We start from the raw sequence: 12,585 nt of genomic DNA, 5'->3' as shown, positions 1-12,585 counted from the left end.
GGGAGGAAAAATCGGATATATATATATATATATATATATAATATAATATGTAATATATTTACAAGTGTATATTATATATTACATATATATTCATATATATATATATATATACATATTACATATATATATATATATATATATATATATATATATGATATCATAAAATGACAAGAAGAAGTTGTAATGCGTTATTAGCGTTCAAAAAGTGCACTGCACCAAATTTTCAACTCGGCAAGCGTCTTCAGGGTTTTTTGCTTTAGATAATTATGTATGTATAATTATACAAACAAGAGCGAGGTAGATAGACTCAAATTATGGATATATAGATGTAGATGGTATAGTGTCATACTGTCATCGCGATCGATATTATAGTGTCGTCATTTAAAAATATTCAACTTATCGAACAGTTTGAATCAACACCCTTGAATTATATGTCATCTCTCTACCGTCAATCTACTTCTTCGCCGAGTTTACCTCTCGTTTGATACAGCATTCCATCACTTATTTTCCATGGCCTTTGAAATCTAAACTTGGCTTGCATGTCCGCAATTTGTGTCTATTGTTATCTTTTATAATATGTGAAATACATAGAAGAAGATGTGACATATGTATGTGCAAAGATTACCAAGTGGTGATATTTGTGTGCCTGATCGGCAACCACCATGTGCCACCAAATATACTACTACTATACTGCTGCTGCAATGCTGCTGCTACTACTACTACTACTACTACTACATAATTAATGTTTTCTTATATAGTAGCTCTTGAAGAGAAACCCCCATCAACCTTGAAAAAAAAAGCAATCAGTGTATCAGCGGTTTTTCTTGTGAACTTATGTAATGTGTGGCAAGGGACGTAGACTGGAGGGGGCGTCAAGCTTGTATCGCTTCTGCGTGGGTGTGCCTTAATACTTATTGGCGAGTTCTCGTAAACCAACATATCGTCTCGAACATAAAACTATATCAATATGAGGTGTTCTAGAGCAAAATGAGATTACTACATTCTTCTTAAGTTGTAGTGTGATTAAAGCTCCTGGAAAAAAAGAGAAAATGATAAGAAAATACGGGATATTTTTAATTTGTTATGTTACAAAATGAGGTATCACTGCAAAGGTTTTATTTTGTTCCGTCCGATGATAGACTTATGTCAAAGTGTTCAAACATGATGCCAAGCCCATTTAGCGTGGAAACTCTAGATGTATATATATATATATATATATATATGTGTGTGTGTGTGTGTGTGTGTGTGTGTGTGTGTGTGTCTTTGTGTGTGTCTTTGTGAGTTATATAATAATTTATTACGTTGATGATTTATTGGCACACGTATTTCTTGATATTGCCATAACAAAATCATACAAAAATAATCTCAGCAATTATACACACAATATGAAAATAATCCATGATTCCCTTTGAAGGGAGGGTACAGTTTCGAATGAGATGGGTGTTCATATTTCCAATGTTTTTATTATGATTTTTTTGAAATAGTGAGGAACCTCTCATGAAATATGGAAGAGCATAGAATTCTAAGAGAAATTCAAAGTTTATTTGATGAAAATTGGTTTTGAAATGGCTGAGATATCCAAAACAAAGCAATCCTAATAAAAGGTGTTATGGGACCCACCTTTTATTAGGATCGCTTTGTTTTACTTTGTTTTTGAAATCTCAACTATTTCAAAGCCGATTTTCGTCAAATAAACACCAAATTCTTCTTGAAATTGCTCTGGGACATTTCTTAAAGAGGTTTCTAAGTATCTCATAGAAAAATTAAAGGACAAGTCTACCTTCATATACATGTGGATTGAGTGAATACAGCAATATTAGTAGAACACATCAGCGAAAGTTTGGGGGAAATCAGACAATCCGCTCAAAAGTTATGAATTTTTAAAGTGTCTGCACAGTCACTGCTGGATGGGAAGACTACAAGAGTGTATGATGTCACATGCGTACAACGATATAAGGAAAATAGAAAAAGAATTTTCATAAAATGTTACTCTTTTTTAAAGTTCACATTTGATCCTTGACTCGTCACTGACGTATGTTATGGGTAATATTATACCCCTTGCCGTCTTAACGAGGAAAGTCAAGTGTTCTCTTATTATGCGAGAAAAGTGAAAAATCTTGAATTTTCCTTATACTTTCCTTATATCGTTGTACACATGTGACATCACAAGCTGTATTAGTCTTCTCATCCAGCAGTAACTGAGCAGAAACTTCAAAAATTCATAACTTTTAAACGGATTGTCAGATTTTTCTCAAACTCTTGCTGATGTGTTCTATCAAAATTGCTGCATTCACCCAATCCACATGTCTAGGAAGGTGAGCTTGTCCTTTAATATCGGAATCTTCACCTCAACAAATACCATATAACCATCCCTTTAATCAATGCATATGATAGATAATGATTCCGTCAACCAAGATGTGGGCATGGGACCAATAAAACCTAAAAATGGCAAAATTGCATTATTTTGAATCAACCATGGTCTCGGTTGTTTCATTTGGACATTGATTTGTTTTTGTGGTCGTTTTTCGCAAATTTTTCTTTTAGTGATCTCACTTCTTTTCTGTTTTTTATCTGTTTTTTTCCAGGCATGACAAAACATGTGACAAAAATCAAGCGCAACGAAGTACACAAACCCGTACACCGCAAAACAAGTTTGCTGATTCTTGATCCACAAACATCCCCCCCCTTCCCGGTTTACTCCCACATCAGTATAGGCCCCTATATAGCCTTACATTTTCCGACCTCCCCTTAAAGGAAAAAAAATCCAGTCCAAATCTAAGTAGTCTGATCAGAAAGAGTAAAATATTACGAGTTCAATGGTAAAAATTTTGATCGAAATCGGGTGAAAAATATGGAAGTTATGACATTCCGAAGTTTTGCTAATTTTTCAGGAAACAGTTCTTGAACAGTCAATATGAATATGCAAATGGCAAAGTGAGTATGTCATCCCCTCACAACTTGCTATGCAGTTGTACATAAAATTTTGGAATTTCCCGTTTTTCATTCCAACGCAATTAGCCTGAAGCTCAAATCCTGGTATATCTAAGTGATCACTATTTTGAAGTTATGCAACTAGGAATAACATCATATTTCAGACGTCAATGACAGAAACATTGAATTTTCGTCATTTTTTGTACACGCTCAATGGAAAATTGTGAGGGTATGACAAGGGTAGCTCACTCATTTGCATATTCAATTCCACTGTACAAAAACTGTTCTGTTTTGCAGAAATTACCAAAGCTTCAAAATGTCATAACTTCCTTATTTTTCAACCAATTTCAGTCAAATTTTTACCGCAGAACTGAACTTTTACTCATTTTTTATCAGACTAACTTATATTTGGACTGGATTTTCCCTTTAATAATTTCATGCCCACACTTCTCACGTTATCGCCCTCCTCTCACACTTACACACATATCCACAACACATTACATGCACAAGACAGTCCCTCCCCCCCCCCCCCACACACACACACATACATCATCCACTCCTCAGTAATTTGTTGTCTAACATTTTTAAGGAATTTCAGTTGTTACTCACGGAGTGAGATGAAAGAAAATGAGATTACATTAATTGTGTATAAGAACAAGAAACGAAAAGCTATTAGCTCGATTGTCGCTCTTCGGGGTTTTTTTTTTTCGCAAATGCAATCTTAAATCATTCCGCTTTGCACCAGTCTTCCATTTTTACTCGCTGTATTTCTCAATATTTTCTGAAGCTCCTTTATTGATGGTATATTATAGCTATAATGACGACTATAATCATCTATATAATAACATGGATTGAAAAAATGGCATATTACAACAATTGATTCTCTGTGACCTCCAGACGATGTATTCTTAAATGCCAAACCGAATTACACTTGAGCTCTAAAACTCAAAGCTTTCAGTAAGATCCTTAAGTGTGAAAATACGTCGGTGCTTTGATTGAAATAATATATTGATGGAAAGAGGAATATCATCATCAATGTTTACCAAATGTCTTTGTTTTGTTGACTCTGATTCTCACTTTTCCGACTTCACATAATTTTATCATTTGGCTTCCATCCTGTCTGTCTGTCTGTCTGTCTGTCTGTATTAGGCCTAGTCTGTCTCCCCTCTCTATCTGTTTTGCTATACTTTTCGACTTACGTATAAATCTGTTGTCCCCAAACTATTTCTGTTCTTTTTTGTGCATCCGTCTCAGTGATTCCAATTCGTATTTCACTTTTCATGAAAGGAGGTCGTTTGTATTTCCCAGAAATTGTCCCAGACCCTAACCCTAATCCTAATCCTGAACCTTATAGTCCTAACCCTAACTTAAACTCTACTATCAAGTGATTCTTAGCCTAACCGTAATCTTTACTCCAGGGGCGGATCCAGGGAGGACCGCAACCGGCGCACGCCCCCGCCCTTTATTTTTCGTTGAAACAAAAGAAATAAAAAGAAAAAAATGGGGGAAGGGTGCGTGCGCCCCCCTTTGATTTTGTAAACGCGCCCCCTCTTTACGGAATTCCTGGATCCGCCCCTGTTACTCTAACCTTATCACTAACCAGTATATAGCCGGGGTGGGGGGAGTAATTGCCTGGATGGGGGGAATACCTTGATACGGTTGTTGTTGTTGTTGGGTTTTTTTTACCACGTATAGTTTTTGATATAGGCCTTTATGTACGTATCATCTCAGGTACAAACTACATGAATAACGGAACTCGTCGGATTTATGAGCAATATGTAATGGACATAATAATTCCTATCTTTTTACAAGTCTTAATGGTTTTAAAGCAAAGACAAAAGTCTATGTCTCTAGATATAAGACGCACACGGAGGTAACGTGGAGGCCCACGGCATGGACATAACGGAGGCATCGAATAAAGTGGTACATGTATCATCATTACCTTGGACCATACAAGCAGTAAGACTGAATTTCGTTCCGCTCCTATAGTGTCGTACTGTCGTCTGATCATGAGGGCAGTGGCGCGGGAAATGGGTGTCACACTTCTCTATTCGATTCCTCTTCGACATTTCCACCAAAGTCGAATTCAATGAACAGTGGTGTTGACAAGCGTTCATATGAGGCGTGCTTCACTCAGCGCTTTCCTGCTTTTCATTGGATCATTGCATGCTGTCAGAATTTTCCCTTTTGTTTTGTGTGTAATTGTTTCTCGTGTCCTGAATTAAGGGTTGTTATCGTGACGGGGGAGTGAAGCCCCGGAATGAAGCTGGGGAAGGGCATGGGGGTGGATTCCAGTTTACTTCGATCTTCCGAAGATCAGTTTCCACAGTGAAAGAATCACTAGCTATATGAATGCAACTTTGATCACATTTCTCATGCAGACAAAAATTTTGATTTAATTGCTTTTGCTCTCAAAATTTTGTCACCTGATTCAATTAGAATACGAAACTATGTTAATAACTTTGGCGGAGTCATGAAAAATATTGACATTTTCCTCGTGATAATTTGTAAATAGCGTATATACCTTATCACAGCAAAGGGGAAACGCAGACGGTTTGGCTATTTTCGCATAGCAAGCGATGTCAAATGAATCGCAAGAAGAAATAATCGGACTACTTGAGAAAATTTTCTATAGGGTTAACTTAATCACTTTGAGACGACTGTGAAAGTAAACACTGTGATTTTGCAGTGCTTTTTCAGGATCTTACACAAGAGGAAAAATATCTCATTCTTTGCTGATCGGATCAACGTGTAACATTTATAATTCAGACAATGATACCCGATGGAAAAATAAAAATAGAAACGTCGAAGGTAAACATAATGAGCAGAAGGGTTTACCTTGGGTTATATTTAACTATTCAGCTCACTTACTTCCGTTTATTATTATGATTTACTTACGGGGACAATCTTTTATGATTTCTAGTCTGAAACATCTGACTTGACCAGGTTTGTTGCAGACACCACGTCCCATGTTCCCTCATCTCATTATCATTTCAAGGAGAAGAAATCTGTTTGCACCTCTCCTTCTCTCTCTCCCTCTCTAGAACACTGAACAAGCAATGAAGCCACGTAGTACGAACACTTCAGTCACACATAGATATTTGTGTCTAAAAGAGTGAATTAATTGAAATAATCCGGATCAGGCCAACAATCTAGACTTGAAGACTTTGAAATCACGTGACGGTGGATAATGAGCGAGCGGATTCCCTCCCTATATAAAATCATTTCTTCCTTGTCGTTCCTCCCCCCTCCACTTCCTGAGCTTGTCACTTATTGTCCGTCTACCGTTTTCACCTTTTGAGGGTATAGTAAATGTCACAAACAGGAAAGGCTTATTCAACTAATCAACCATGGCGACCACTCTGCGAAGAGTTGTACTTACCTGTTACCTGTCCAAAGGAGAAAATCTGGGTGGGACAGAGATATATCCCCTTCCCATATTATGTAAACTGATAGCAAACGAGAAGATATGAGTAAGTATCATTTTGATTTTCCGCATATATATTATCCTGTCATTTGTTTTCGTTCGCGAATACTAGGCCACTTTTCACAACTTCGGAAATAAAGATAAGCTGTAACTAAGGTCTTGTCCTTTAGTCCTGAAGCACAGAAATAAAGTTTTGATTAATAGTTGGTCTATAGATAATCGAAGACATAAATACCTCTCAATTACTGATATCAAATCATCAGTCACCATAATTATGTGCTTCTTTCCTTTCCGAACTTTCTTACAGGAATGCATATATTATTCTAAATACCTAACTTGACAAGAGATGGTTTCATTTAAACGAACATGCAGGAATCAAGAGATTTAGGGGTGGATCCAAGAATTCTGGAAAGGGGTGGGGGAGACAAAGGGGGCGCATGCGCTCCCCTGAATTTTGTCTTTTTTCTTTCTTTTATTTAAAAAAATTAAAGGGGGCGCCAACCTGGTGCATCCCCCCCCCCCCCCCCAGCACCCCTTGGATCCGCCACTGAGATTATCATTATTCATTCATCCAAACATTTCTTGGCTGGTCATGTAAGTAGTTATACATACAACTGGATTGATTATCGATTATTTGATTTGGATCTTTGTTATTGTAATATAGTTGCTCGAACAGTAGTCAAATACTTGTTTGTGTCCAGACATAAGGGTTCATATACACCCAAGCATACATTTTGATATTGGAACCGTATACCATGGTATTTGGGCATGTAATCCTCAAGTCTGCACAATTTCTTCTTTTCTTTTCTTTTTATGATGGCAAAGGTATTAAACGCACACATGGAACGAGGGCTGCGAGTCTCTTTTTTTTTTCTGTGCTTGAAGTTCATAGGGATTGGATGATGCAGTTCCCACCAATTCAAGGGAAATTCCAACCTGATATCATGTTGCTTTGTATGAAAATAATGAATTCAGAGAAGTAGATAAGTTTGTTTGTTTGTTTGTTGTTGTTGTTTTTTTTAGGGGGGGAAGAATTGGATACATAACAAAAATTATGGATTGTAAAAATTTAGTAAGACAAATTGGCAACCCAGTGTGATATAGGTGTTTAGCAGCTCTTTTGTACCCGGAATTTCACTAATTCTATGAAATTTATTTTTCTAAAATATTTTGGTGCAGACGGAATTTATCGGGTGCACGTCACGAGACCGACACTCACGAGTCATACAGCCCAAGAGTCATACAGCTCACAAGTCATACAGCCCATGAGTTATACAGCTCAGGAGTCATACAGCCCATCAGTTCGACACTAAGCCAACAAGGCCCACGAGGCCGACACATTACGCGCCGTGTTGTATCTGTCGAACTCGTGGGCTCTTTTCACTTAGTGTCGGTCTCATGGGCTTTATTTGCCTTGTGTCGAACTCATGGGCTGTATGACTCGTGAGCTGTATGACTCATGGACCTATTTTCAATGTCGAACTCGTGGGCTGTATGACTCGTGGGTGTCGGTCTACTGGGATGACCCCGAATGGATCCACTAAGGAGGACACACAAAAAATAATTAATATTGTACTCTATAATCATACACCAGAAAAATTTTCTTGAGAATAAGGACAATTTGGTGAACTTTTGTGTACAAACTGAATGGAGAGCCATTTACCTGGTTAGTGCTTATTATTTGCCACATTCTTTTCCTTTCAATAAGGAAAGATTTTTTTTTTAATCATTAAGAGGAACTAAGGTTAGATTCTCATGGGGCATTGTCTTCAGTGCTGGATCCACAATAACAAAGAACCAGACAGTTTCCTCGGAGAATCCACCAAAATCATCCACAGCATTTGAGTACATGCCATATTTGATTTTACAAAATGATGAAGCATATCCTAAGCAAATAAATTGTTGAGAGGCATTTATTTTGCCTAACACATAAGTTTGCATGCTACCCATCGTATAGTAAAGTACAATGACCAGTCATTATTATTTTTATGTCATGATAGTGACAGGGCAAGATTTTGTCATTTCAGTTATTCAAGAAAATGGTTGCCGCAGAGTTTAAAATGCCTGCATTTGAAATTCTTTGGACGACAAGAGTCTGCATTATCATTTTATGATATCTACAAAGAATACACATTATTTTGTTTGGGTGTTAGTATAATTACCCACACTCTGCACCTTGAAACAGGTAGGCCTACTTGTGTGGGTGATTCTTATTAATGCCCTCATTAATGTGTATTTTTTGAAAATCTTATTTTGTCACTATTACTTTGGTTTTGCATTGTCATTATGTTAAGTGCTTACTAGTTTTCTCATATGAATAATGCCAGTGCACTTAGAAATGCCTGTATAAAGCACCATAATTATCATTGTTATAATAATAAAAATGATAATGATAATGATAACAACAACAATACTACTACTACTACTACTACTAATAATAATAATAATAATAATGATATTAATAATAATAATAATAATAATAATAATAATAATAATAATAATAATAATAATAATATTTAATCATTATCATTATTGTTATCATTAACATTGACATTATTTGTATGATCACTACTGTCAGGACTATTTCCTTGCCTATATGTGGCACTGAGACTATGAACAACAGGAGTGTCAGTTACAGAACATGGAAAGCCTGTTCAATTACTTTTATCATGAAATCAGAACTAGGAAATGCAGGTCTTCCATGCATTTCTCCATTGAATGTGATAGTAAGAAGGCGTGGCCCTTCTGAATCTTCATCAAGAGCAGAATTCAAAGTTAAAAAGATGACACATTTTTGGTTGAGATGAAGATTCAGACTTTAACTTTTTTGAGCTAATAAGAAATCATTTAATATGAAATTATAAAGAGCATACAATTCTTCTACAAGTTTAAAATTTTATTTGAAGAAAATTGGTTTTGAAATGGCTGTGATATCCAATAACAAAGCAAAAGAAAAAAAATGGTCCCAATAAAAGGTGAGTCTTCCTCTTTCTTCACCAGTCTAACATCAGCATCATCACATGGTCATAGAGTAGTAGAATGCCATGGAGCTCTCCCCTCCCCGGTGCACACTGCAACATCAAAAATTTGTACATGTGGTATACTGGTACTTGTTCATATGTAGTACTATCAAATCTACAAATGCCCCAAAATTCTTAATTGCTCTTAAGCTCATAATTTGCGATAAATATGAAAAGTTCTAAGGCTTCTCTTGTATACCTTCTCTTTCAGAACATAAAAAGACAATGTTCTAATAGAATTAGTCTCTACAGAATATTTCAAAAAACATTTGGCCTTTCAGAGTAATGTTGTGGTACTGCAGAATTTTAACTGCCCAGAATGAGCATAAATAATGACAAATCACCTTTTCATATCAATAACAACTCCCAAAATGTCAAAATCTGCATGAATATTTGGGTCTCTTAAAAGACTTACAGAGCATGAAGGGATGAAGACAAGAGGGAAATAGAAACCTTTCAGTGACCCCATCCCGTCATATAAGTACTTTATAAGCTGTTATTTTCGCGCACAGATATTTTCGCGAATGAGGAGGTCACAGACATTTTCTCAAGAAGTTGTTTTCGCAAATTGAAACCAAAGGTATCTTAAATGCAGTATTACCTCAGCTCAATGCGACATTTTTGCGTGTTGAAGAATTCGCGATCGGACTGTGATTAAACCCTCGCAAAAATTACAGCTTATACGGGACAAAGAATTGTCCTAGAGGCCATTCCTTTGACCTCCATCCTTCCCTCACCCCATCCCCCCCCCAAAAAAAAATAATAATAATGCACATCCTAATGATCATCACATGCTGTTTCAGTCGTGAGAAGTTTGGGGCATTGCTTGCCAATGATTAAGAACCGCACACACACACACACACACACACACACTCACAAATGCAAACACACACATATGTATGTACACACACAAACATACACACATATCCCACACAGTCCAGCATTCTTGGGGATAGGGATCCCATTCCCTTGTATACTTTTTCATTTTTGCGCACACTATAATGTAAAAGTGAATATTTTTGCAGTGTAGAAATTTTCACAGAATTTTGTGTAGCATTTTACTAGCTTGAAAATAGCACAAAACTATTTTGCTTGATGTATGTAATACTCCTGTACTTTTTGATTCTGTAGAGTCAAAAACATGTAAAATTTATCCTACCGATGGAGTGCAACAATATTCACATGAAAATTTACTCATATGAAAATTTCCACTTCACAGAATATAAAATCTTAGTAGAATGAGTAACTCAAAAGTAATATATGACCATGAAACCCACTAAATTGGATGTTGTGACATGGACTGATATGCCTTCTACTTATCTTCTTAGTTATTATCCATTAATTTTGAAAAGTCTGATTTGCATATTTGTCTTTGCCAAGCTTGTCTATTCCATTCTACAAATAATCTTAACCTCTGACCCCAATACGTGTGTCAACACTGCAATTTTATCCTAGCAACAGCAGAACAAACTAATCCAGAAAAATTTACCTGTTTTCACTAACACCAAGTTGTATCATTCATTCCTGATACTCTATTAACTGTTGCACGTATCACTTCCTAACAATGAACTTTAGTTAAATCATTGATCTTTGACGATAATTTGACCAATGCTGGAAAAGGCAGAGTCTATCTTCAATACAATATGTCTTACATGCACACATTATTGAAGAACATCCAACCTTTTCGAATGGAGAAAATAAAACACTTCTGAGAAATTTGTTTGTTGTCATTCTTGTAGATCTTTACTGATACTGACTGTAACATCTCACATCTTTGTTATAATAGGTGTAATTATTATGAATTTTATCATTATTACTACTGATAGTATTAATTGAACTATTGTTATCACTATGATAATACTGTATGTGAATTCCCAGATAATGTGATGGAACTATATGTTTTATGGAATTCAACGGTCAGAGAACAGATAACTCCTTCAGAGTTTAACTCCTTGAGGAGTCACCACTATGTGAAGAACGAGAATACACAAATCTGTGACCACCTTGAACAGAGAACACTGCAGCCATTACTTCAGGCATAAACGGTCATCAAAAATGGGGTCTATCAACTGCTTCAGATCAACACTCTGAAACTCAATCTTAAAATGCCAGTGGCATTGTTACTGTTACTGTACACTGCTCTCATATATCCTTGGTGGTCATCCGACCATCGTATATCCCCATTTTCGGTCAAATTTTCAAAATTTTGAGATTTTCAGTCATTTCGATAGTAGACATTCCGTTATACATATTGTGAAATTTTCAGTTTCTGACTTGATGTAATTTTTGTGTAATTATCACATTTATAGAGTCACGTAATTTCATTTTGTTCATTTCCCCATAGGCGCGTGCAGCTTGGGCACGCGTGTTAAACACAGCGATACGCTGTCCTCTCCTACATACGACGGTTTGGATGACAGCAAACACAGTGCACACGGCCAACGAACCGTCGTATATCGGGCGCATTGACTTTGCGCATAATCATAGTGATATACGACGGTTTGTTGACCGCAAGTGCAGTGCGTGCGGTCAACAAAACTGTTGTATACATGGTAAATGACTACGGTCTTCGCAAACTGAAAAGAACATACATATAGATCTCTTGCGATTTCTTGCGTAATTCCTAACAATAGAATTCGATGAATACATCACACGTAAGAGTAAGAATTACACTCTTATGTATTACAAAAATGACTGAAAGTGCCAGACATAAGAGTAGAGCAATCATAATCGAAAAAATGGGTAAACTTCAAAAGCGATTATCTCGAAATGCCATTCTTACGCAAAAACTGCACACAACAGTTTGGATGATCGCCAACGGTATGATGCTCTTGGCCTTGGCTGTGACATGGTTAAAGTTTTTTTTACAGCTAAAACATCTGGACTTGCTTTATGCTCAATGTTTTGCACAATGAGGTCTGAGTTATCTAAAAGATGGGGCAAAGAATAAGAACATGTTTTGCACAATGAGGTCTGGGTTATCTAAAAGATGGGGCAAAGAACAAGAACATGCTTTGCACAATGAGGTCTGAGTTATCTAAAAGATGGGGCAAAGAACAAGAACATCAATGCAAGTACTGCCAGCTACCTAACATTCTTACAAGCCATGATTAACCTTGTAAAAAGACTGCTGCCTATAATCATGAAAAACATGATGTCTGGTATTTACCGTGGTAGCTCTGTGGCAACAGCAAATCTTGACAACAC

Source organism: Diadema antillarum, unplaced genomic scaffold (genome assembly GCF_040938485.1).
Source record: "Diadema antillarum isolate AM-2024a unplaced genomic scaffold, OU_Dant_1.0 seq00000910_RagTag, whole genome shotgun sequence".
NCBI lineage: Eukaryota > Metazoa > Echinodermata > Echinoidea > Diadematoida > Diadematidae > Diadema > Diadema antillarum.
This window is presented reverse-complemented; position numbering follows the sequence as displayed.